We start from the raw sequence: 23,434 nt of genomic DNA on the forward strand, positions 1-23,434 counted from the left end.
TTTCTTTCTCTTCCCTCTTCATCATGGTGTTTCCGCCCTCCCCTCCCCTACCCCCCCTCACATATAGACATTTTAATTCCCTGACCTCTATTAAGTCTTCACCTTGATTTTCAGTGTTCCTATTTTGTTTCTTCTCCTCCTTCCCTGAACAACCCAACTCTTCTTTAATGCCACTGCTTCCAGAAATAAAAAGAACCCCTACTAAAAAGATCTCCAACCCATTTGTAAAATGGAAGCAACTTCACTTAACAATTCTCTATTGAAATTAATAAAGCTTCTCTATGGACAAAGGTGGTGAATCACCTTTTCAAAAAAAAATTGCAGCAATTAGTAAGAAAGTTTAATGAGCGATATTATAATTTAATAGTTATGCCAGAGAGCTATTAAAATATAGTATCATATATTAAAACTTCTTATTAGCTACTGCCATTTACTAACCAAAAGAGTTGATTGCTAAAGATGAGCAATCAAATTTTAAGCAGCAAGATTTTGTTGCTGTCCTGCTGCTCCATCAGCTAAAATGCATGGATAGAAGGGGCATCTGCTGCAAAATGGACAACGCAGCAAGCTGTCAATTTCATGCCACAAGGAAACCTTGCTTCCCTCTAACTTTTTTCCTCACAGATTGATTAAAAGAAAATACACACACACTCCTACCTTAGTAACCCATGCTCTAAATGGAATCATTCCCCTAACTTTGAAAACAGACTCATCAAGTTCAGCTGAACTGCCTCTGTGCTTAAAATATCCATGCATGTGTTTATAGACTTAAACTGTGTAGTATTTTCAGGATAATCAAAATTGATGTACAGCAAATTTCTTCTATATTTATTTAATGTTTTGACATCTCAGGAAAAGTGTTAAGTGAAATGACAAAGCCCAAACAGCAACAAGAACAAATGCACCACTAAAAAGGCACACAAACTATTACAATGAAACAGTTTAGTTAAGGGCATATGAAATAGTGAATGCATAAAAATAAATGAGGAAAGAATCCCCCTGGAAACAAAATTATTTCAGTTACAGTTTATTTTGATCCCTTTATGATGCATGTACATTGTAAATGAAAAAACTTGCAAATTGCCAGCTAAAAGATATATCAAAGGATTTTACCATCCCTCCTAAGTGAACAAAACCACATGATGCTTATAAGACAGCACTTTGTTAATTCAAAATAAAATGTTCATTAAAATAATAATAATCATCATCATCTAATTGCATTTCACTAGAAATCTTTTGAAATATCAAGTACAACGAGCATCATATAATCTTCTACTAAAAATAATTAAATACCGTGTAAGTATATTCCATACACAAACATGAAAGACCTCTTCAAGGTCCATTTCCTATATATTTTCTAGCAGTCAGAAGTGTTCATTCCAGGATGAATCTAAGATGGCAAAAGCTGTCAATGGGCACACTTTACCTAAGTTTGCAGCACTTTAAATGAGTTCCTGTGCCTCTCAGTGCATGTTCAAATTCATATTTCTACTCTTTGACACTTCACTTGTGAATAGTGGCCAAAAATATCTTTTCGTCATTACTACCTGGCGGAATTTCACCTACTTCACTCAGACGAAGATGTGATCACAGAGATCCATTCCACTGTCACTTCTCCACTGAACTGCTGTAATGTCTCCTACTTGCCTCTGACAATGGAGGGTACAGCTCATAAAACATGCAGCCATATGTCTCCTAATGGGAACTAGTGGATATGGAGTGGGTAATGTATATATAATATTAAAAAGTCACATTTGTGTTGCGTGCTTTAAAATTCTTCCTCAACTATAGAGAGCTCGGGTCTGACTATCCTCTAAGAAATTGTCTTCACACAGCACTAAAAGCAACGTCGATTAAAACTGATAAAAACCAACTGATAAAACAGCCTACAATACCTAACCTCAAACTGTTGGGTTATGGCACTTCCACTGAAGACAGCCAGAAAATCTGAGTACAGAATTCCCTTCTTTAAGAGGAAATGCAAGATTTTGCAAAGGCCTTACCATACCCGAAGCCACAATCCCTTAATTAGAAAGTTCACTTCCTTGCCCAGCTGACCTCTCAGCAAGGAGACAATGGTTGAGTGGACAATGGTTTCTGCACAGGGAGTGCAGAGAGCATGGCCCTAAAGCAGAAACTTGTGTGCATGCTGTCTAGACTAACATGCTGAAGACAAACACGTAGACAGACCTCAAGTGTTGCGAATGCATGTGAAGAAGCAGTAGTCTGAGCTCTGGCCATAAACCACGTGCAAAGCTACGCTAGTCTTGAATCTAAGCCAGCAGAGAAGAGAAATCTAGAGTTTGCCTTTAATAGCAGGCATAAATGTTTTCATGCCAGCCAGTCCAAATCAGGAACTAGCAGTCAGCAGCCTACAACAGCTGACATTTCTTTCTCTCCCTTTTCTTAAGTGGTTTGCAAAGATATATTTGTGGGCAAGCCACTGCAACAAGCCAGGCTGTACCAAATGGAAATGTGTACAACTATAGTAAGTTCCTTGTCCACAATAAACAGTTGTAATCATGCAAAACACTGAGAGAAATGGGCATTCACAACCGGTGTCCTTGAGGACTCCACAGAGCACCCCCAAAATGAACACCCTCTTGCTGACCAGTGCCAAAGTTGGGAACTGGAGGGGGGGGGAGATGAAATAGAAAGAAACTCCCTCTCTCTCTGCCAAGCCCTCCACTTGTTTTAACAAATGAGCCATTAGCATCTCCAAATTATCTGGCCAGAGCTACAGCCAGCTCCCTTTCATCCAAGACCAGGCCGCAGCCAAACATTAGGAAATTACCAGCTGGGTCCAACACTAAGGCAGCAGGCCTGCATATCATCAGCACCACAGCATCAATGAATCCCAAGCTGTGCTCTCCTTCACCACCTTTGTCTATACACAAAATGCACGTGGGCAACTGCTCGCTACAAAGCCTGAAGGTATTATTACTGGCCTCAGTCACCAGGATTTCCTCCGAAGGAACCTGGGAGCAGAGAGAAATAGGGCTACTTAAATTACTTAAATATAGTTCTAGGTACCCATGCAAGAATTGTTCAAACACAATCAACGCCAGATCTGTATCACCCCTTGAATTAGTGTGAACATCCACAACAGTCTTTTCTAAGAGAAGTCCACAAATAGGCTGGAATAGTACCTACTGTTGCACTGCACGCAACTAACTAGTTCTGTGAACTCAGCTAACACAGAACACAGAAATGACACTTCACCAACACTGACAAATATCTCACTGCCGCTTCTTAATCTCTTTGTCCCAGAAAGAGAAAGCAGAGATGGGACAATTAATTCTAATGGTACATAGCTAGTTTACCTGAAGGTAGTAACCAACATAGGAAATTTTGGATATGCAAATAGATTTTGTGGTGCTTCTTGAGCTTCTGCTTGCTTAAACACCCTCTTAGTCAGACATCTTGGTAGGAGCTCCTAGACATCAAATACGGTGACTTTTTACATTTCAAGAAAGAGAAAAAATGTTTATATGAATATGCAGTACAGTACTCCAACTGAGAACCTCAGATTTTCTAAGTTACAAGGCAGTCTACATTACTTAGCCGTAAAGTGCTATACCTTTTATGACACTGCAGATTACATAGGACCCAGGGCAAAAGAAGCCCTCACATTAAAAACAATCAGATTAGCATAATATGAGCAGGAAAGAAAAATGCAGAAACATTTGGGGAGCTTTTAATTTTTTTTCTTTAAAGCATTTCAACTCCTCCAGCCAAAGTAAACGCATCACAGATTAGTTCTCAGAAGTGCCCTCAGCCAAAAAGTAAGTTATTATAACATGGAGAATGATATCGGGAACTAAGTAAAGCTTTAACAGCCTCCACGGATCATAATAGATATGGGGGGCTCAGAACACAGACTGAAACAAGCACACATTAAAGTTTTCAGACCTAATAAAGACATTGAAAATCGGGTGAGCTAGCAAGAACACTGCTAATGCATATACCTCTTAGTGCCATTATGGAATTAAGAAGGTATTATGCTAGTTTTGACTCATACAGTTCCTGTTAAATTTCCTATAGAAATGGCTTGATGAAATAAATAGCTCCCCTTGAACCCACCTAAAGGCAACAACTACTCTTGCTGGTGCTGAATCAGCAAGGAAATATGGTGTGTCAGCATCTTGGGACGATCATCCCTGCCGGACAGCATCCTACCATCTACAATGGATCAAACAAAATTATAAGCCCCAACCATTAAAAAATAGTGACTTCTTTACAGTGAGATTTATGGGAGGGGAAAACAGAAAAAGCTTTCTAACAATCATTTTACTTTGGAATAGAGCTTAACATTTCATTTCTTAATACTGATTCTTAAAGAGATTTTCCAATTCATGAGAATTGCTTTCTGGGACTAGACCAATATCTCACTGACAGAAACCAAACAACAAAAGAAAATACACAGATGAGGCAGTTAAGGAATAACCTGTCTTCTTGGAGTTAAGAGGAAGCTCCTTTAGTGCCCACCCACAGGCACAATCCAAGCCTGATCCTGGTTAGTCTCTGATCCCAACCTGGTGTCCCAGTCCATTCTCCCTGTGGCCTGGACCTCACCTGAGTGAGCTAACTGAGTCCAGGACGGGTTGCCAGCACCAGTTCTGCAACGTCCCTTTCAGTTTTCTACACTCCTCCCAGATCAATGGAAAAGATGAGCCCCATTTCCAGAAATGTTTTCCTCTACTTGCAAGTAGGACAGCAGAAACTGCTATCAAAGTACATGGTAGAAAAAGTGCTCACTCACTTCTGACTCTGGGAAAACTGCCTTCAAATTTAATCCTAAACAGCCACATAAGATGTATCCCAGAGGCAATGTTCTGCACCTTAAGTTAAGATAGCTGAACCTCCTAGATGCTGATCATTTGCTACCTCATTTGTCCAAGTATCCCATCTATTTTCAAATTATCCCACAATGGCGTACAGTTGGTGATGAAAGGCTTAAAAGAAGGGGCTGTTCACCACTCTCACAGTAGCAAAAAGATATTCCACTTAAATTGTTGATCTCAGCTGAAGGACACGAATTGAGTACATAACCATCCTACAGTTTGTGTAGTCAAGATGTCACCCACGCTAAGATTGAAATCTATACCTATAGATATAGATCTAGAAAGGTATCTGTCTCTCTCCATACAAAGGAAACTAGGGTGACTTCTAAAAAAAGGTATCTTTCTTAAACACTTCACGTGTTAGCTGGGATGAATTCAGGCTATGCTTCCCGAAGATCCAAACTACCTCCTTATTTTCTCAGCAACATCAAAGAGATGAACATTATCTAGGACGCATAACAGTTTTGGTCATGTAGTTTACTAGACATCTTAGAAACTGACACACAAGACAGCTTTAAAAAAATAAAAAGAAGAAAGGATGACATCCTCACACACATACAGAGGCTCAGTAAATACACTCTCTTTTGCTATCTCCACTAGTTCCAAGAAATGGCAGTCTAGATTTTCATGCCCTGTTGGCTCTGCTGCACACTACAGATAGACAAGTGGATGACTGATGGATTCTACAGTACAGGAAGTCTTTCTTGTTGGCAAATGCACACTTGAAAGAGGATTACTGATCTCCAAACCACAGCAGAAACTAACAGGGTCTGTAGACCACTTGTTTGAAATTTACATTTAGTGTATGACAAATACAAATATTATTTTGGGTTTGAATATCCTTGGGTTATCCATACAGTGCTTATTCTAATTCTCGGTGAAGCAGGTATTCAGAACTAGGTAATATGAGCATTGATTCTCAATCTGTGTCATTAAAGACAAAATTTACAGTAAAATTTCATACCTTTGCCTATTGGAATTGATCTGAATTGGACAACACATTTTCATACATTTTCAATAAGCTCAGGCAGAGTTTCCCAGCTAGACAGTCAGGAACTGAGTGCACTCTGGTCTCAACGCATTCAGTGAGGATGTCCCTAAGCACTCTTTGGTAGGTAGTGTTAGCTCTTCACCTGGTTTGTGTGGCACATGGTTTTGGGATAGTCCTCCTGTCCTTCATCTCTTCAAAGAAATATGAATCACAGATGCAAGCGGATACTAAAGACCCCATGACAGCTAAATCAGTCTTTCCCAGGGTCACACTTCCACAGACAGTCAGGATTTATAGTCCAGAGCCAACTCAATCAGTTTTACCTTACCTAGACTTTATACTTCTACGCTTCCCTTTCCTGCAGTATGTTTCAGCTAAAGCCAGAACACTAACAGGAATACGGGATCCTTTTCTCCCAACAAGACTCCTCTACTGAATCACATGCTGTTGCCTTATCACCCACTTAGAGTACTTCCTTCCTCCTAGGCCAGACAGTCAAGCAAAGCATTATTCCCTACAAAAGTCAGCCAAGCTTCTGAAGCTCAGCAAGCTCCCCAGGGTCTCATTTATAAACTTCCTTTGTTCTGCTTCTGGAAAAATAGTGAATGTTTCCACTGCTTTCCCTGCAGAGTAACTTGGCTGAAGCCTCTTTTCCTAAGACTTCAGTGCCAGTTATTCCCACTTCAGTGGGTGCCATCGAGGCTAATGGTCATCTATCACTCTTGCTCTGAGCCCCAACAGCGTTATCGCCTGAGGCATTCTGTGAGAAAGCAACTGAGCCAGAATTCATAAACTGCACATTGAGATTCCATAAATACAATTTCCAAACCAACTCTGACTCCTTTCTCAAGGAGCTTTTGAAAATCAAATGAGTCCATCAGTGAATCCAGACATCAGCAACTCCAAAATGAAAAAGGCTTGTGTTCTTGGCATGAGATTATATCAACAGGAAAGTGATCAAGCAGCAAAACCTCTCCATTTCTTGTAACATAAAATTCATTCTTGGGTATTTCCGTCAAAGATGAAGGAGTATTGAACAGTTAATGGCCAAATAAATACAGAAACTTGGTGAAACATCAGGAGTGATCTAGTGATTTCATCAGCAGATCTCCAGCTTCTTTACACAGAAAAAGATTTTGCCTAACTCATCACTCAGTAGTTCTAATCCAACCTTGAAATCGAATACAACCAGGGCATGTCTTCCCTTCAGTTCTTACTTAACCTCCCCAAATTAGGAGACATAATGCCACTTTCAATTTTCCATACAATTCCCATGGCATTATGCTGAAGTATTATGACATAAAATTAAGCCAAGTATGCTGTTCTTTATGAGGGAATTTTTTACCCCTTACTTTAAATTGGCCTAAAATTCCTATCAGATGCCACAGTAAGAGCTACCCTTCTTTCTGGAAAGAAATTTCCCTGCATTGAGGCACAATAATCTTCTGTGATATGTATACGACATACCGCTTTGTACAGGCAAACAAATGAGATTGGAAATCAAAACCTAGTCAGAATGACACTCTTATGACAATATCACAGCAGTCTTAAAATACCAGCTACGTATTTTTTAGTCCCCTCGGATATGTTTTTCTAAGAGCTTGCAGAAAGGAACACCATCATTTTTGATGTAAAGAACATTGAAGATTTAGTCAAAACACCCAAACAAATTGACAACAAAAATTTTAAACAGAAAAAGAACAGAGGGAAACATTTGGACTGCAAAGCTCTTATGGACGATATCAAGATTTCCTCAGCTTTCACTAAATGGAAGTTCCTCTTAGATAGAAGGGAGGAAATAGAGATTTTGAAGCATTAATTAAAGAGCTGAAGATGGGAAAAGAATATGAAAATGGACTTCTTTCCTTCCTTCGCTTGAAATACTGAAAATTGCTATTGTGCAAACAGTTCTTTTCTACTGTGCACTCTTTTTGTTGTGACTTTTAAGCCCCTAGACACAAGGCTGAGGAAAATGAATGCTCATGATATATTTGAACAGATCCTCTCCAAAACGAAAAACAGCAATTAAGAACAACCTTTCCAGACAAAAGGATCGTAACAGATATTCACTGGGATGATTCCCCCATTCATATCATTTAAGGGAATGATACCACATACGGTGTGTTGAAGTGAAGTTTCACAATACATCTCCTTCCTGTCACTGTAACGACAACCCAAGGGAGTGTGGTGATACTGCAAATGTTCTTGTCCTGATCATGTTCTTCCTGAAATGGAAGCTCAAATGTAGAAAAATAGAGAATATTTTCCAACACTAACTGCCATGCTACCATACCTTTAAAAAATAAATACATAAAAGAGTTCTGTGGCACATTCTGTGGCAGAAAAACAAAGCTAAACAAAGACAGCTTCACTATCCCCAAACAAGCTTCTTTTCAGGGAAAATCCTATTTATTCTAGATTTTGAGATGGCAGCTAAACTCACACAAAAAATGGCATCATACGAAATTAAGTACTACCTACAAACTACAAATCTGTTCCACTTAGGTACGTAGAGCAAACATCTTAACACCTTTTATTTGGGAATATTTGGTGCAGCCCTCAGAGCAGCTGAGAGCTCCTTTGAGCTCCTCAAAGATCAATCTGTTTTGCAATCACACCAGACCTGTCCTCTGTTACTCTGAATTTGATCACTCTTTGCAAAGAACGGCATGATGGTTCACTTACTACAGAGAAGATGCTGATACTTTTTTTCTCCTGAGCCCAGGTCCTGACATATTTTTCTTCTCCCAGAAGGTAGTCAAAGCACATATAGAGCTCCCTACAGTGGAAATTCACAACCAGTCAGTTAATCTACTTCAGATCCCCTTATACTACTCTTGGGCCATGCTGTAACTTACGCAATTTGTGTAAATCATGTATTATTTTGTTCATTAGCACTGATGTTTTTTATAGACCCCAATACAAGATTACAGTTAGATTAAAAAAAGAAACAAACAAACAAAAAAAACTATTTCACATACAGTAGAAGGCTGATGGCATCCACTGGTCAAAAATAAATAAATAAACAAACACTCAGATACTGTTGCAGTCAAAGTCATTGCTTTGCTGAAGAATTACAGATTACACTGAAATTGAATTCCTTTCCTAAAGAATGGAGGAAAACACACACACAAACTCTGCCTTTTCTCTTCCTTCCACCTGAGCCCCCGTTGCTGCTAAGTGCCTAACAAACATTTACCGGGATAGTCCCTAACAATTCTCTCGGAATTAGTAAGGCAGTATGCACCTTTGCAAAGAAAGGGCAGAGACCAAGCAATAAGTTTTTATGATTTATCTTTTCAGTTACAAGTGGAGGCAGATATGATGACAAATACATGTTTCAGAAAGCTGAATGTGTTGTTATAGCACAATACTGTGGGATACCAAACATTTCCCTTTCTACTTCAGTTTACATGAGAATACCAATACTCAAGATTTCCCACATAAATGGCCTGTTTCATTTTTAAGTCTGATTTTGTGTGGTTTTGTGTTTCTTCCCCCCTAGAGATCTCAACTATTTCCTCCCAGTGTTCTGTCTACGGTGTGATACATTCATACTTTTGGCCTTGGGGTTACAGTGCAAAGATCTTTTGTCTGAACAATCCCTAGCAGGGGACTGAAGCAAAGATGGGTAAAATCCATACCATGAGAAAGTGCAAAAGGATGGACCAGACATACAACAGGCAATCAAATAACATATGGCAAAATCTATGCCATTCAGTGGGGTCATTTTTAACTTCTTGCTTATGCACGTATATAGTAACAACCACTTCCACCTCAAACCATGAAATAAGAAAAAAAAATACAATAATTTCTGACTGAAGGAAACAAGATTCAAGTTCTCACTAAGCCAAAGTCAAGCAATATTTTTCTTTCTCCTCTCAAGAGAATGCACTGAAAAGCCTTTCTATTCACAGCAAGTAATGGCAAGGCTTACACTAGACAGCAATCCTCACTGAGTACATGTAGAAATGGTGGTTTCATAGCATTCCCCAAAGCACGCACCCCCATTTGGGATGTACCTGTGTGACAGCTACAAACCCAGCACGCTTCGGGATCCAGTCTGCACAGACCAAACAAAAACTTGTTTGTGCTTTAAAATTTGAGCTGTCTTTATTAAGTGCAACAGTGTTAGATACTATGATGTTTTGAAACATATTTTTATACAGTTAACTGTTGGGAGATGAGGCTTTTATATTCATATTAGAGATATTTTCCAAGTCATGTTACATTACCTCCTGATATAAAAAAAAAAAAAGAAGAAGAAGAAACAAAAACAAAAAACAGCCCAGCCACTTCAAAAAGATGTATAACTTTCTAGAAATACACCAGTGATGCATGTGAATTGATGTTAAGTTAGAAAGCAAGCTTCCAAGCCAAAACTATGTATAATTTCTACTACCACACAAACCAAAACAAGACAATGCTTGCATAAATATTCCTACTATGCTTGTCACTCTGTTTCAGTTACATGCATCCTGGTCTTTCCATTATTGAAATTTAGAATTAATGACCCACTGAGATTTATAGGGCTAATTACATCTCTCAGCATTACCACTTCGTAGGCCTCTGCAGCCTTAAAACAGACGTTGGAAGGTCACTAGGAAAACTCTCATTACGTTCAATAGACATCAAATGATGCCTTTTGCCAATAAATAATAAATAAATAAAAATAAAAGAGAGAGAGAAAGAGAATTCTTCATAGGGGACACTTAAAAAAAAATCCACTTCTATCAATATTTCCGTAAAAGTACTCACTGTGCATTTTTTGAGAGAACTGATTAGTAGCATTTTCAACAGCACAGTCCAGTTGAATCCATTTGTTTTTCTTCATCTCTTCTAAAAATTTGGAATAAGTACTCCTGGACTTAGCACTGGTCATTATGCAGTGGGAAATGAAGGAAAAGTTTGTGTCTATGTTAACACACGTATGACAGATATTACCAATAAGTTACATCTGTAGGGATTGCTCAGTGTTCATGAAACTGAGGAGTTCAACTGGCAACAACCCCGGTAAGTGAGAAGTCCATAAAATAATTTTGCCTAGTTGCACTTACTGAGACAGCTGAAGTTTGTCTTTGCTCACATACAGCATTGCACACAGATTGCTCAATGTAGATAATTCCATATGTTTTTGTGTTTCCTTTCCCCCTTTTCACGGGCATGTCTTTCTTTAAGGAACCCAAAGTGCTGGGACTGATGCAAGTCACTGAACAGTAATCACAAGTTGCACAACAAAAAGTTTGGAAATGAAAAAAAGCACAGCGTTTTTGTAAGAAAAAGGCTGATTGACAAACAGATATGAACAAAGACATTCAGAACTCAAAAATATTGTGCTTTTTTTTTTACCTTCAAAAATTTTAATAAAAGGAAAAGAAATCCTGAGTAGATAGCTAGTCAGACTTCTGCATAGCAAGAATTAAGCCATTCAAGTACATACAATTTATAATAAATGCCAACCACCATCTTTAACTACAGCACCACTGACAAATGCCACCATAGTTAAGCTAGAAATGCTCTACATTTTGAGTCATGAATAGAACGTGCTCAGCCTAATTTGCTATATACGATCATGCCATCCAAGTAAAGGCAGCAACATTTATTGAGAAATTCACTGAAAGATAACAACTGATTTAAAAGGAGTTCATGCAAGTTTAGTTAAGAAGCAACTTCAGAGATTATTTTCAATTACTGAGATAAAAATCACAGCTTCTCTCTGGATAAAAAAAGGAAAGTTATTTTTCCACACAGTATATACAGCATATGAAAGCTTTAAGAACAGCCTGATTTCACAAACAGTATCAGCCTTCTACTAATATTCCTTAATTCTGGTTTTCCCTCCCTCAAGTCATTTTTCAAATTATTTTCAACATTTTATTTGATCGATTAATAACAAGCAGCTTTTCTGCTGCAGATAGCAGGTTACAAAATTCCCTTTTACATTGAACAGGCTTACCCTGCTCTAACTGATTTTTGTTGTTGTTGTTTAGTTGTGGTTGTTTTCTTTTACCAGATCTGTAGGGTTCTGGCCAAGCATTGTATTTATCTGCAGAGAACTCCTCATTGATTTCAGAGAGCATGAGGATGACAGCAGGACACGAGCACTAATTTTCAATCCTCCTAAACTAGCATGAGGGTCAGGTTTATGAATTAATAAACCAGAAATCCTCTGTTAACTTGCATCAAAAAGAGCTTTCCCAGCTTGTCTTGAAAGGCCATGGATCTGGGAAAAAAAGCCCCATTTTCAGCTCCTCTAAACTCACTATCAAACAGGTCAGCATCCCTATTTAACGAGCAATACGTGGCATCCTCAGCTGATGCACGGGGGATACATCCAGGCTGTCTACTTTACACATACAACTTTGCTGAGACTTAAACTTGCAATTGTAGGGTTCCTGTACACTCAGTGGAGAGATTCAGACACCTGGAGCAGGCAATTCAGGGCCCAAGGGGCTGCACTGATGGCACACACTGTGCTAGCTCATAATTAGCACACCTGTGTTGCATGTTCAGAGTCTGTCCAGTCCCTCTACAAATTTCCGCACAGCACCCTACTGCCTCATTTCACTACCTGACTAAGAGAAAGAAATCTGCATATGCAATATAGCCATAATCCTCTTAGGGCAACAAAAAGCCTCAGGTGTTAAAGGGCAGGATGTATGTAGAAATAAAGAAATGTGAGATTTATTTTCCTCAGCATGTAAACCTGGAGACATGTCATGAACATATATTAGCCCTCTTAAGATAACTACTCGAGATACCGATGGAGCTGACAGTGCAATCTTGTCAGGCTCCCATCAGACTCATGTTAGTAGTATTCGGGGCAGACGGCAGCTCCAGAGCAGTTTAGCCTCTCTAATACATTCCATCCGTCTTACAAGGTCTGTTTTATTAGCTTGAGAAAATAATAGGAATAAACTGTATTCCAAACAGTAGAGTCACTGAGAAGAAACAGATTTCTTGGAGGTAAAACAGGAAAGCGTATATGGCTGAACAGTGAATGGCTTACTAGACTGGGAAAAAAACCACCTTTGGAGAGAAAGTACTGCTATCTGTATGCCTTTAAAGACAAAAGCAAAGGTTTTCCAGTCATAAACCATCAGAAGATTATTGGCTGATCACCTGCTGTCTTGTATGCACATCAAGCTGTTGTTACAGCAAGGTTTGTTCACTTGCATTGCCAAAATGAAGGTCTCTTAAAAAATAAAAAAATAAAATAAAATAAAATAGACCATTGAAAATAACTCCCTAATCTGCCATCCTTTCAATAGAACTGAAGTGCTCTTCACACACATAGTACACAAGCATCTTGAATTAGCAGGGAACTATTTTTAAATACATGAAGGCTAAGATACAAAATTAGTTTCATGGGGAATGAGAACCTAAGAGATTATTTACTTTCCCTTAATTACTTTGACTCACCACTCATTTAGCTTGCCAATAGTACTACCTATTTCACACTCAAATTTTGAATCTAAAGACATGCAAGTATGTTTTTTGAACATTTAAGATTATGGATCTTAGTGACATAACTGCATTTCTCAACGTGACTGACCCACATATAAGCTACTTAAAGATACTGTACGGTACAAATATTTCTTTCTTTGGAACAACTGCCTCAAAGTAAGGATCCCTGCATAAAAATAAGCACCTTTCTTTGAGCAAACGCATGAAAATTCTGATAACTGTACAAAATTATTATAATAGATGCAGGTAGCCTATTATACTACTGATCTCATATAATGAAAGGAGTCAAACAGAAATTAGTACTAAAAAAAAATATTTTTGAGAGAAAGGAACTCAGGTAACAAGACAGTACAACTTCCACGCCTGAAAGAAAGGCTCAAGTTTCTAAGCCTCAGAGTAACAAGAAATTAAGTGCATACATTGAATAAAAAATAAATAAATAAATAAATAAATAAATAAAAGTAATAATAATAAGCTCTATAATCTTATCCCTGTAGAAAAAATAAAAATAAAAAATTATTAGGATCTTTTTGACAGAGTCTTGTAACATAGGAAAGTGGGAAAACAAAAATAGAAAGGGTGAAGGGAGCAAAGAATAGGGAAGTAATAAATGTATGGTGATCTAAAAAGAAAATAGCAAGTTTGAAATATAAAAGAAATGGAGGCCACAGTTTAAAAAAAAAAAAAAAAAAAAAAGACGAGACAGGAGAAAGAAGGGTTAAAAATAAAAGGAGAGAAGACAAGGGATAGGAAGACATGGAAGACATGGAAGGGACAGCTTAAAAAAAAAATAAAAGGAACCACAACACAGCTCTAAATTCCTCCTTCCTCCCCCCCGCCCAAAAAAAATTACAGTGGAAGCCGGAGCTGGAAGAAAAGCAAGTGCAAACCATTTCAGTAGCTAATGAAGCTCCCTTCAGTGCTGACAGCCCTGGGAGCAGTCCTGTCTCTGTCAAGCAGCGGGACTTTTGGCCAGAACTTCTCTTGTCCCCTTGGGAATAAGGTTGAGCTGAAGCAATGCCTGGATGATTTTCAGTGCTTTAACACCTGAGACACTGCGTAACATAACATCAGCTCTGGATTTTTTAGGATGACTAGTTTTTGCTAAGAGGATTAAGAGGTGCAAAAACTGTCAAAGTACTTTCTATACGTAGCAGCACATACTACTGCCACCATGTATCTGAAAGTGTGAGTTTGTATCTGAAATTATGAATTTCCTCATTAAGCAAAGTTATCAAACCATTAACGTTATAAAGTAAGAATTCTATCAGCTGACAATGACTAATTTAGCAGGAAAAAATTAGAGGCTATTAAAGCAATTAGCAAATGAAAAATTTTAAGCGGTGTTTCTGAAGATTTTCAAGAGATTTGATGAGAAAGAAGCTTGGGCTTTGGGTCACAGTTTTCAGCAGTGAATTTTGTGCTTTTCCAGCAGAACAACCATTGCAGTGTAGAAAAAGAAAGAGGAGAGACCCTGAATAGAATTTCTCAAATCACTTATTATAATATAATGAATATTAACAATGCATAGTACAAATTCTCTTGAGAATTGACTATTGCTGGGTTTTGGATCCCTTCTTCTAGGCTGTTCAGGTTGCTAGGGAATTTCACAGTTAATGGTGTATTTCCATATGAATGTTTGAAGAAGGGGGAAGGGTTTGCAAAACTGAATCTTAAGCATGGAGTTTTCTTTGTGCTTTTGAGAAAAAAAAAATCCAATGTTCTTGTAAAGCTGAAATAGGACACTCTTTCAAACTTACTTATGCATTATCTACGTTTTTTTAGGAGAAAAAAAATCATAGAAAATAGTTAGAGTCACTGTGAGGAAGAGCTTGCTTCTCTTGCTATGGCCAGCAGTAATACACCAGACTTGCCATGGTACACACTCAAAGGGCAACAAGTGGTCTAGAAAACATAGCAGCTGTATTTTGCTTTGATGGTTAAAAGCAAGAGATATATTTTGTTTTAAACAGATTATATGCACATTTTTCATAGACCATTTGGAAAGCACATAGCTGTGGGCTTCCCAGTGACAAATACACAGAGACACCAGCAAGTGACAACATACTTTGTACTCCTTGACATGGATGAAAGAATTCAGTTCAACTGTTCTATTTTTTTCTATTTCAAAAGAGAAATGCCTAGGAAAAAGATCTTTTAGCCCTGCTTCCTGAGAACAAAGCTTAAAGGATGGCTTTATCTTTCCCATCTTAATCTATTTCTCCTTTCCTCAGTAACTTTGGGTGTCATTGGTAGACATCAACGAAAACTGAAAGAGGGCAGAATCCCTTCATTTTTCTGAAAATAAGTGGCTGGAAAGAGGGGTAAAAATAACTAATGTCCCAAGGTTTGAAAGGTAGGTATTCAGTTTTCTATCAGAAAATGCACAGAGGAATCGCCACTGAAGAAGAACCCGCAGAAAACAAGGCAGGGTTGGCTCCAAGCTCACACCACTACCACTTATCTGGTTATGCTTTCCCATCCTTCAGAATTCAAAACATCTCAACTCTGGCAACTCTTATTTACTGCCCGTGTACAGTAAATAGAGACACACTGTCATTAGCAGCTACTGTGACAGTTGATCTTCACACCACAGTATTATCCTAATAAACTGTTTCTATGCCCCAGGGTCTTTGTTCTCATACAACTGACCTAACAGCTGGTCACCCTGGATCTTACACAAAGCATGACGAGCACAGAGGTTATATGAGTTAATTGCATAGCGACTGCAGAGTAGCATGCTTTCTTCCGTTCAGCAATGTGTTTTTTCTCTACTGAAAACAATTGGAGTTACACTGTAATTCAAGTTAATGATAGAACGGTATATGTGGATAACTCTATCATTAGTTAATGTTACCACCACACGAGCTTGCCTGTATGGTATTTGACAACAAAATTCAAGTTAAACAACCTCCTCCAGAATGAAGACAATATTGGATTAATTAGGTAACTTGCTAGACATTTAGAAAATGAAGATGAATATCTCTTTTATAACCATATTAAAATCCTGAGGAATAAGAACCAGATTGTAATCTGTTATTGTAGTGTAAATCATGAATATCTCCAGTTTGAATTAGTTGAGATTTAAATCCCTGGAGATCAGAATCTGGCCCCATCAATCTTAACAGAATATTTGACTTATTGCTCGCATAAAAAGTATGTAATTTCCATCAACACATAATGGACAGGAAACCATTTGTTTCCTAGGAGAGTTCAAAATTCTCAGAAAAAAATGTAAAAAAAAATAAAAATAAAAAATCTACTTATTCTGGTAGTCCTACCATCTTCTATTATTTTTATTGGTCTGTATGCTACTTTTGCTTTTAAGTATGGAGTGGAAGTCAGGAGAAAGGCTGAAACTGGGTTCCATTACTCAGCCTTTTCCCCACACATTTCCCAGAACTCAGGCAACTTTCTTCCTCCAGCTAAAGACAGCTGTTGGAAATACTCCAAGAAGTCCATAAAGATTTTACTAGGTAAAACACAAACCACACATTACTCAATTCATTTTGTAACAAGATTATTCCTTCACATTGGTCCAAAACTGAGACCATGCAACTCTGAAAATACACCAAAATGTAGTAACTGAGTCACTAGTCTCTAAATAGTCTGGCCTAACACTCTCTCAGTCTATTTTTAGTTGTGCTTTAGCAATCTGGGATATGTCTACATAAGCCTTTTGAAGACAGGTTAGTTTTCTCTCTGCCTAAGCTTCTTGATACTTCCATACCAGCCGGGGCCGAACCTCAAGTTGTGTTACCAAGGGATCATGAAAAAGTGAATTTATCATAATGTTTCGAGCCTAACAGTGCAGGATGGCAAAACGCTCAACATTGGGCTTGGCAGGAAAGAAAACGCTTTCAGATCTGAAATGTATCCATGTTAAACCTCCAGCATCTCCTATAACGTGCCTGCTACATTATCCATTATTCTGACACAAACAGACTGACCATCTGCATTACAGTTTAAGCTGTAAACCACACCCCTTCCGATTGTCCCATTTCCTTTTATCCCACTCACCGTAGGGCTTGGCAAGAATCACAGACAAATAGAGCTGGAAACAGCTACATGACAGGGTCAGTTATCTCCTTCAAAGATAACACAGTTACACCTAAAACACACTTAAGAGACCTCAACAGATACAGGCCCCACAACGTTCACACAATCCACTCCAGTACCCCTCGGCATTCTACCACTAGAACATTTTTCATAAACTCATTCTTTCTTGCAACATAGTCAGCCTATTACCCTTACTCATTGTGGGGTTTGTAAACAGACTTCCCCCCCCCCTTGTATGTCAGACTTCATCCTGTTCTCCATTGTCGTTCAAAGCATTAATCCTATCAACTAGTTTCTATAGCTGCTGAGGACTGGTTTTTTGTTTGTTTGTTTGTTTGTTTTTTCCCTCAGATATTGACTGTTATTTATTTGCAAGCTGAAGGAAGAAAATTTCCACTTGAACTGAAGTGTCATCAGGCTGCAGTTGGTCAAAATCCTTCTGAAACCATCATTAGTTGTGTTCCTAAGGTTTTGGGTTCCTTGGGGATTATCTTGCTGTGTAAAATTTATACAAAAAACATATTCAATTTCATTCTAAATACACCTGCATTATTGAGGACCACAGAGTAGAGACAAAAATAAAGGCAAGATCTTTCCCTGCAGTGGATGACCAAGAGAAACTGAAGGAAGAGACCATAAATAACCTTTTCTCCAGCCAACTCTTAGTTCTGGTGACTGTTCTTTCTCACCAAGAATGAACTCAGCATTAGGACAAACCTACTTCAGAAGTTCTCATTTCATTTTGTTTCTGCGGCTGCTACGCTTGCTCCTCAGGCACTTAGAGAACACCTTGTCATACAGTCATTCCATGGGATCCCTTAGAGACATGACTGATAGCGCTACAAAGGCCCACATCTTTCCTTGCATGGATGCTTATAGCTACTCTCTGAACATTTCTCATATCCAGTGAACCATCTTGCATTAATGTAAGTGCTGTTTATTTTAGGCTTTGGTTTTCAGTTCTGCATTTCTTTTTTCCTTTATCCATTGAACGGTGAACGAGTGAATTTAAATCTCTTTAAACGGGCAATACACAGAGGCTTATATCTCACCCTGTATTGCTCATTTTGTGTTATGCTGACAGCAATGTTACCACAAAAGAAAGTTTCTCATCAAGTTTTAAGTCTTCATTTTCCTAGTGTTTAAGACATGAATGGCTATTGCTCTTTGTCCTCCCTGATGACAAAGACAAACTGATTCCTCTAGAACGAAGTGACGTTGAAGAGCCACCGAAACAGCTAGAACAGTGACTTCAGTGCTCATCACAGCTATATTTCAGTGACGGCAAGGGTGTCAGAGCATCTCATCTCCAGTATTATCAAACTCAATATTCTGCTTTTGATTCAATTTTCAGTTCCATCTGGCAGCCCATTTGCCATTGAAGAACCAGAAGAAATAGATTTTCTGCATGATTTCAAGATGGCCACTAGTCTTTTCCATCTAGCTACTCTCATGTCTCTTATACCTTAGATATAGAAGAATTGTTTGATTATAGTGTTTGACCACTTCATACTACTCCCTATATTCTTGGGCAATATGAGCCTGAAAAAAAATATTACTTTTATCAATTCTATTTCCCTTGTAGAATACAGCACCAAATAGAATCAACTTCTTTATGACGAAAAAGGTAAACCTAGATGAGAGACTGGCAATCTTATAAACAGCTGCACTGTCAGATGTGCTGCCTACTTCCAGATTCTAATTAATGAAACCCACTCTGACTGTGCAGTACTCCATTCGCTTCCTTCTCACCACTGTCCACGGAGGGTGGATTACATTAAGCAGCTACTCCGTTCTCATTATCAGCAAGACTTCTCTTTCCGTATCCCCAGAGATTTTATGTAGTTACATAATCTCTCTTAGTATTTCCCAAGAAACATAAAAAGAAATTCCAAATTTCAACCTTTCACTTAAAAAAAAAAATGTTAATAGTTTCCTTCTCAAACAAAAATTGCAGCCTTGTATTTTGCAAAGAAAACAATATTAACTACCCATTACATATGTTCTGCAAAATGATACATAAGTTTAACAAATGCAACATGGAAAACAAAACTGTAAAACCCAACTAATGACACACATACTGCACCTGGTTTCACATGTTTTCTGTAATAGCATTAACCTTTTAACAGAATTGGCAAGCAGCTGGATAGCTAAGTAGATTGGCAACAGTACACGGAGCCTTTCACCTGGAGTGTATCAGCTCAAGTTTAGCCCAGCTCCCTCTAGGAACTGAAAACATGTGCTCTCTCACAGGCTGTCAGTGAAATAAAATGGTAATTGCTATCTGCTTCATACAAAATTGGAGATTACACTGCAGAAGAAGAGCCATCAGCATAAACAGCATTTCCTCTCAGTGTTAAGATATGAATAACCTTGAACCAAAAACTGACCAAGGGCCCCTTCATTTGTTAAAATGATACTGACCTAAGAGATGCTCATTTTGGGCCAAGTAACAGAAAGGCAACATAATGAAGATTTTAAATCAAACTTATTTTCCAAGTCCTTTAAGTTTTCATTCATAGCAGCCTGCCAACAGTACCTCTGTTTATACTCTGCCTGAAGACTGTGGAAGCCAGATGCCTGCATGCAGAGGAGGCATGAGGATGCCTGAATAGACCACCCTTTTACAGCTAGTAAATCCACACAGAGTGCTTGTTCACATCCAGGTGCCTGCCATCCTTATCTGCCAGCAGAGGACCATAGACATACACTTTTTTTTGATGCTTCTATAACCATACTACCCTGAGCTGTGATCTCATCAAACTTCACTGCTAAGCAAGGGTCAGAACTCCATGGAAAATTCTCAATAAGCTAAGTGACTAAGTGGATCACTTACTCAGTAAATGCTTTCTTCTGAGTTGGTGCTGAAGTAATGCCAACATCCACCGCAAGTCATCAGAAGAGATTAATCCATGGATCTTTGCCACCAAACTCTAAGCCTCTACCACTGCAGAATGTGAGGGAACTGTTTGCTTCACTTGGTAGCAATAGCAAGCTCTTATTCTATATGCACAGGAGACACCAAATTAGGGTATAACACAATTTCACAGAATGTCAGACCAGCAAAACACAAGGAAGCAATCTGCTACTTTCAGATGAAACAAACTTATTTGTCATCACTGAAAATCCTCTTGACTCTTCTTACAAGGGCACAAGTATCAGCACCTCTTCTAAGAGTGTGCTCTCACTCCAGTTATTGCATTCCACCTCCCTAAGTGCACCTCGTGCCTTTATCAGCTACTTCTATTTCATTTCTTTGTTTCCCTGTCAAAATGCTTGCTAACAGGTATGGGTAAGTCTAGACAGAATTGTAAAAAATGATGTTAAACTCTAACCGTATTCTACCCCAGACACACCTGTTATGTCCTGAAACTTTTTTACACAGTGTATAGGGCACAAACTCCTTTAAAATCTACATAAAGCCAACCTGTCATGCCAGAATAATTGTGTGTTATCCACTCTGGTCACAGAGGAACTGTTCTGTTGATGAGATCTAGAATACCAAAGCCCACATCCTAAACACTATCTTAAATGTACCTGGGGGGGGGGAACAAAAAAAAAAAAAAAAGGAAACTGCTTTAAAGTCTCATTTAAACTATTACAAAAAATAAAGATTTATTAACATAAACAAATTGTAATTAAGACAGTTGTTGACCTAGCTCCTCTGTGCAAGGACAACAGACAGAATAATAACCTTGTACTTTGACAGCATCTTTCATCCAAAAGGATTCCATCCAACAAGCCTGATCTTACACACACTTACAAAGAAGAGCACTTAACATATGGAGTAATCCTAAGTAAACTAACCTACCTACCCACAGCTTTACCCACTCAATTGTACAGGTTATTTTTGTCTACCTTATCCATCCATCAAAAAAAATTATCCATCCATCAAAAAAACTGCCCTTCTAATATCAGCAATGCATAGGCAACAACTTCAGCCCTAATCCTTAGGCTCTGCCCTAAAAAAAAAACGTTTTTCCATTTTCATTCAACCTCTTCTCAGACCTCCATCACCAACGCTATCAACCAGCCCCCAGAGACAAGGACCAGCAATGGCTGAACCTGGTTTACACATTGAAGGATTTCTTTTTAAAGTTACCTGGGATGTACCAGGAGTGCATTGTTCACAGACCAATGTTTTTTCTCATATTACGCTGCTCACAGGAAATCTAGAGGAAGCATAAACCTGGCCTCTATAACTTCGTAACATGGCTTTCTTGCACCAAAACGTATTTAAACCAAAAGCCAGTCTCACCAAACAGCTCTGCCACAGATCATCTTTCACTTGAGTTTGGCACTCATGCAAAATTGCTGTTTTAATCACCATCCAGCATGGAAGGGTTATCCCAAATCACCTGTTTTTACCGTACGATTACTAAAATAGACCTTGTTTAATCAGTTGGCTGCCAGGTATCCACAACACATGGCAGAGGGAAATCCACCTCCTCCCCTGCAATTTGCATGGCTTTTGGAAAACTTTCCCCTATGATACCAGACTGCACTATGGTTTTTTGTTTGACTGTTTGTTTGTTTGTTTGTTTTTCCCCTGAATACATGCTTGAGAGTAAAATAAATTACAAGAAACCATTGTAATAGCATCATTCCAGGCAAGGGTTCCTCGAGAAAACACCCACTATACCATGAACCTGCATCTTGCCTGTCTGTTTTCACCCAGACTGAGTGGATGAAGGAGCTATTTGAAGCAGTACACCTTGAGAAACATTATTCATGCTTCTGTCCTCCTCTCACGGCCTCTTCCAGAAAACAAGTCACTGACAGTAGTCATCTGGACTTGCACTGCACACAGACTAGCCAGATCACAGCAGACAACTGGTAAGAGATCATAATGGGTACAGAGGCAGGGAGGGACACAAAGGGATAATTAGCAAGTTCTACTGCTTCATCATTCATACCTGATGGCAGTGAGCTTCATTATATGAAGAAACAAAATGCTGCAGAAGCTGTCACCCCTGTGCCCCCTATACCACCCTGAGATGCTCGCTGTTTTCAAAAGGGAAAACAAACGAATGAAAAAAAAAAAAGAAAGAAAAAAAAAAGAGTTGTTTACTAGAAAATCTACTGTAGCTAATCCTTGCATATCCATCATCCCAGCATTAGATCAACCTGAGCCCATATGATGACCCTGCTCTGAGTCATGCTTTTTTAAAATCATAAAACCCAACTGTCTTGGCACTGGAAACTGCTTTGCCAAGGTACAAATACTCCAGCTTGAGAAAAATCAAGTCAAGGATTGCTGGCCCAGGTTCTGACCTAGTTTCTCCTGTAACCTTCAGCTCAAACTAGAACAAACCACAGACACGAAAAAGGGCTGTTAGATCTTGTACTCCTACACCTTTAAAATGCAGAATCTCTTCCTCCAGTACATTTTAGTGACTTGCCTACAGAAAGGACTTGCCTAAAACTCTTATTTTAAACATCTGAAAGGGAGGTTCTCACTATACCTAGGCTAATACAGGCCCTAATACATATTCCTATCATTATGCTTTTGCCCAGAATTCAACTTAAGCTTTTTCTTCCTTTATTTCATTATGAGGATGACAGGACACTGGAACAGGTTGTCCAGAAAAGCTGTGGATGAGCCACCACTGGAAGTTTTCAAAGTTGGGATGTACGGGGCTTTCAGCAGCCTGGTCTAATGGATGATGACCCTGACCACATCAGCAGGGTGGGATTAGATGACCAAACCATTCTGTGATTCTCTTCTCCCACATAATGCACTGAAAAAAATAGATTCCTTCGACTGTAATACATTTCAGAAATCTCAATATAGTTTAATAATCTACTCACATTTGGTGCCAGGCTAAATATATATATATTTCTGAATATTTCCCCTCAAGCTAGTTCCTTCGGACATCTGATCATTTTGTTGCTCTTCTTCGAGCTCTACTGAAATAGTCTTTAACATCCTGTTGATATGGTATTCAGTTTTCAGATGTGTTTGTGGCAGATGCGTACAAAAAGGAAACATAGAATGGTTTTGGGTAGGAAGGGACCTTAAAGATCACCCAGTTCCACCCCCCTGCCATGGGCAGGGACATCTCCCACCACA

At 38.7% G+C, this 23,434-nt stretch overlaps 1 protein-coding gene across 9 annotated transcripts in view; it reads right to left on the reverse strand.

Annotated features, from left to right (window-relative positions):
* The window catches only part of ENOX1 (ecto-NOX disulfide-thiol exchanger 1), a 358,808-nt gene that overhangs the window by 329,418 nt on the left and 5,956 nt on the right, over positions 1-23,434 (reverse strand). Inside the window, exon 1 of one of the 9 annotated variants that reach the window (XM_080592776.1) lies at positions 8,521-8,544. The exons of 7 other annotated variants lie outside the window; for them this stretch is intronic. The gene's annotated coding sequence lies outside the window, so the exon portion shown is untranslated. Of the gene's footprint in view, positions 1-7,953; positions 7,976-8,520; positions 8,545-23,434 lie in introns of those variants that run through there. One more of the 9 variants, XM_080592777.1, reaches the window with a different exon arrangement.

This window comes from Anser brachyrhynchus (genome assembly GCF_964034855.1).
Source record: "Anser brachyrhynchus genome assembly, chromosome: 1".
Lineage (NCBI taxonomy): Eukaryota > Metazoa > Chordata > Aves > Anseriformes > Anatidae > Anser > Anser brachyrhynchus.